This window comes from Cupressus sempervirens, chromosome 3 (assembly GCF_028749045.1).
Source record: "Cupressus sempervirens isolate cs-2001-9-10 chromosome 3, ASM2874904v1, whole genome shotgun sequence".
Lineage (NCBI taxonomy): Eukaryota > Viridiplantae > Streptophyta > Pinopsida > Cupressales > Cupressaceae > Cupressus > Cupressus sempervirens.
This window is the reverse complement of record NC_143120.1, coordinates 1,016,871,570-1,016,876,357: the sequence shown is the minus strand read 5'-3', so window position 1 is coordinate 1,016,876,357 and position 4,788 is coordinate 1,016,871,570. Positions and strand designations below refer to the sequence as shown.

The 4,788-nt window shown below is 34.9% G+C and overlaps 1 pseudogene across 1 annotated transcript; it reads left to right on the top strand.

Annotated features, from left to right (window-relative positions):
- The first annotated feature begins 972 nt into the window (after positions 1-972).
- On the top strand, positions 973-2,345 carry LOC149570213 (glucan endo-1,3-beta-glucosidase pseudogene; annotated as a pseudogene). The gene is made up of 2 exons (XR_016361493.1): positions 973-985; positions 1,101-2,345. The product of XR_016361493.1 is annotated as a glucan endo-1,3-beta-glucosidase pseudogene (transcript).
- Positions 2,346-4,788: the final 2,443 nt, after the last annotated feature.

Genomic DNA, 4,788 nt, shown 5'->3' with positions numbered 1-4,788 from the left:
AAATATTGCACTTATTTATCATTGATTAAATTGATTTTTACTATCTTATTATTCTAAAATTGAATATTTATATACATTACAAAACTAAATATATTTTTGAAAACATCTTAAATACCTTGATTCTCCATTTCCAAATGTTAATATATCAACAATTTCTACAATTCAACTATCACTTAGAATTTTTTATATTAAGCAAAACTTTCTTACTCTTCATCTATTTTAAGGAATTAGATTTCAAAACTATGCATTACACTCAACATATCACCTCTATCGACTTCTCGTTGCATGTTCGAAAACGTGCAACTGCTAGTTTTATAATTAAGTTATAGTTGATAATTTAGTAATACCTTAGCTAATCTATCCACAATATTCCAAACACGGTTGGATACAAATAACTTGCAATTCTTCCACCATACGCGTCAGCTAAAACTCTGACGTTGTGGCAACTATTGATACGGATATGGTGGTGATATGAAATTCAAGTTTTGATCCGAGTAAAATAATTGCATGTGGTTCTCTATTCTGAATGGATGCAGCAAAATAATGCGACTGTATGATCGATGGTCAGAGTATATATATCTTTCTTTCTTGTCCTAGACATAAACTCTAATCGGTTGAATTCTATTCCTGAAGATAGATAGACATTGAGCCTCGTAGAACCGCGAGAAGGTTAAAACATGCATCAGCATTATATTCCAACAAATGAAACTGAATGTAGTCGTGTTATTGGGATAAAGGGGGTTGAAGAGTTTGCACTTTAAATGGTTTCCGTAGCATCTGGTGGCAAAGTCTATGTAGAAATGGTTTCCCGCAAAGACCGACTCCATTGCAAACTATAAATACCCAATGGGGCCTTGTGATTTTCATTCACTAAGTATCACAAGTATTGCATCCTGCAACCAAAATCGTAGCCATTAATATTTAGCTTTTTCCCAAAGATATCAGTTTGTCCGAATTCGTTAAGGAATAACTATGGCCGCCAGAGGTATGTATATATTAGATAAATTGCTGCTAGAATTGTAATTGGAAGATCGGTGGCGTAGTATGTTTTGATTATGATTGTTATTAGAATATTTTCTAATGTTGAATGCCCCGTGCAGAGGGAGTGTGCTATTGAACATCGGAGAATGTGCCCAGCCCGCGCGAGGTGGTGGAGCTGTTGAAGCGCCACAACATCGGGAAAGTGAGGATTTTGGAGGCACATGATCATGATCGCGTCGAAGCTCTATGAGCCCTGGAGAAGACGGGCATAGGAGAAGTAATAGTTGGATTGAGGAACGAGGAGCTCGAGAAGGTTGCGAGCAACCAGGCGGCAGCCAACGGCTGGGTGAGGGACAACGTTGGCGCCTTCTACCCGGCCGCCAACATCAAATACATTTCGGTGGGAAACGAAGTGCTGTATTACGGAAACGAGAGATACGTCTCACATCTCCTCCCCGCAATACGAAACATTCAGACTGCACTGCGCAAGGCCAATCTGGACAAGGATATAAAGGTCTCCACCACCCAGGCGGCCTCATCTGTGCTGGCGGGAGCGGGAGTGGGAGATTCTAATTATGATCCGTGCCCCTCTAAGGGTGAGTTCCGCAACGATCTCAAGAGCACTCTCCGCCCTCTGCTGAGGTTCTTGGCTGACAACGGCTGTCCATTGATGGTGAATGTGTACCCTTATTTCACCTACGTGGGCAACAGGGACCAGATATCCTTGGACTATGCGCTCTTCAACCCCTCCGCCCTGGTGGTGCACGACGGAGGTCTTCAATACAGGAACTTGTTCGACGCGACGGTGGACTCTGTCATTGCCGCGCTTGAAAGAAAGGGACATCCACGTCTACCCCTGCTCATTACGGAGAGCGGGTGGCCCTCTGCGGGAGATGATGTGGTGGCAACCGTGGACAACGCCAGGGCGTACAATAACAACCTCATCAGGCATGTCTCCTCCAACCAGGGAACGCCCAGGAGGCCTGGAAACCCCATCCACGCCTACATTTTCTCCCTCTTCAACCACAACATCGAGTCCGGCCCCGACGTCCAGCGCCATTTCGGCCTCTTCTATCCCAACAGAACTCCCGTTTACCCCGTCGACTTCACCCCCACCCCCTACTAGGTACTGGAATCTTTCCGGATTATTACCTACCCATCTATCACTCACCAATAATACAGAGGTCTCGGTCTGCTATGTCCTCCAGATTATTATCTATCTCTCACCAACAATGCAGAAGGCATGGCTTTCTATGCCTTCCTCTACATTGTAAATAATTACCACTCCTAAATAATAATTACCACTCCTAAATAAGTGAAGTGTATCACCTTTTCTTTAGTGTAATACGACTTGCTTGATATCATTTGGAACATAATTAGTCACTTTAAGGAATTATTTGTATTTCGTTGAAAAGGAAATGAAAATTGCATTTTACTAATGAAAGAAAAATACTGTCTGCATAAAATCATTAAAATATTGTAATTAAAATTGTCATAGTCTAATCAATCAGAAAACTAGAATTAGTATTTGATAAATAATTTATAAATCAAACTTTCGAAACTTTGAAAAATATCGTGCGTTGTTTTCGCATAAATTAACGAAGGGAAGGAAGGAGGAGCATTAGTTCCCTACCTTATAGGACTAATAATGAACCCTCATCAAACCATTGAAAAAGAATATTTCAATCATAAGATCAAGGATAGTATTGTGAGTGATACAAAATGTGTTAGATATTTTCACAATCTGAATATTATAAAAAGTTGCTCAGTATATCACACAATAATAAAATACTTAGTAAAATTTGTAGTGCAATTATTAAATTTCAAGAATACCAATTAAACAAATTTATAAATAATAGTGAAATACAATATACTTTATAGGAGAAATAAATCTAATTGATCTTTTTAGCTCACTAATTCTAACTTCTATAGTAACTGTTTCTTTTTTCTTAAATTTTAAAATATGCAATTATTTAAAATTTATTTTTTATTAACAAAGGTAGGAAGAGGGTCCTAAACTCATATAGTAGCATTACATTCACACTTTACTGCTCTGGTCCATTACAACCAAGCAGTGGAAAAGAGGAATTCTAGCCCAAACACCTAGAGTCCTACCAAATATTAAAATTTATTAGAAACCTCCATAGATTGAAGAATATTATTATTATTATTTATGTATAATAGATCTATTATTAAAAAAAAAAAATTAAAAAAATTAAACTATATACATTATCTAATGTTTAACTATATAATATGAAAAATAGTTGCATTGATAAATTTGTACATATGTTCTAAATTGATAGCAACCAATTTGATAAAAGGATATAAGGGACACCTTTAAAAAATTATGAATATATTTTTAAAACAATTTAGAAACTACTTAATATTAATTATCCTATGTCTTCTTTGTTCACCATTTGGCAATGTTTTCTCTTTTTCAATTTTTGTTTTTTATTTATTTGAATATCTACCTAAGGTTTGACCCAATTTTTTTAAGTTTATTTTATTTTGAGTTTTTTTTTCTCTATTTTTTTAGATAGTAGGGAGTCTTTGCTAAAAATGCCCTAGCAGAAATTTAAAATAAAATAAAATTGTGTAGTCGTCTAAGCATACTTGGTCTACACTTTGCATAGTTTTGTTTTGGTTTAGCACATTATATGTATACAATTTTCTTGGGTGTCCAATAATCATTCAATCCACTAAATTTATGTTGGATTGTAGTTATACTTCAAAATCGGGTTTGATTGTTAGGTCTTAGTCTATAGATTAGTTTGTCAATTGAACATGTAACATTTTAACCTATACACATGACCTGACTATGCTTCCACATGTTGTACTCCCTCGTAAATTTTGTTCAAAAGTAAAGTTCAACAAGATAATTGGAGTGGGAGGGGTTGCATCAATTATGCATTAAAAAAACTCTCAATATCTTTATGAAATACCAAGTCAATAATTCTTAGGGTTAGATATGGTGGTGGGTGTTTCTTTGTTCTCTTTATCTCTTTTCTCTCTTGTCAATGGTGGTGTGTGGAGTTTTCTCTAGTCTTGCAACCCATTTTGAGGTGGTTTTATTTATTTATTTCTCAGTTGGGGTTGGTCTTGCCTTCTCTATTTCTTCTTCCCCGCTTCTTGTTGAGCTAGAAGCCCTATTGAGGTAGAGGCAAAGCTTTTTGAGGTGGTTCATTATAGGCGGGAAGTAGTTTTTTTTCTAGGAATTAATGTACAAACATGTCACCCTTTTATGAAGGAAAAGGCTAACAAAAAAAATGTGTTAAACTTCAACAATGTAAAAGTCATATTTCTGTTTTGAATTTTAAGTTGGTGTAAACTGATAAAATTTGTATAAAATGATAAATTTTATGTTTATTATATTTTTAAAACTAAAAATAGCATGTTTTTATATTTTTCAATAACCTTTTTTGATAGTGTTAAAAATCGAGCAAATTAGGGGTTATAGTTCCCACCATATAAATAACTACAAATAAATGTATGCTTATCTAAATCTGAATTATGTTGTTGACAACATGTGTACCTAGAACTATCAAAAAGAAATTTTCAAAAATATTGTATATTTTGTCGGTCATAGCTATTTAAAGTTGAACTTTTCATAATTTAATGGTTTTTTGTTCCCACCATCTTTTCCCTAGTAAATCTATGTTAACAATTACAAATGTTATATATTATTGAAGAGAACTCTCTCCTCTAGAATAATTAACCATTTTAAAAAAAAAATCGTTATCATCTAGTAATTTTTATATTTTTCTAAATGTGCATCATCTTCAATGTTGAAATACCTACTTGTATTAT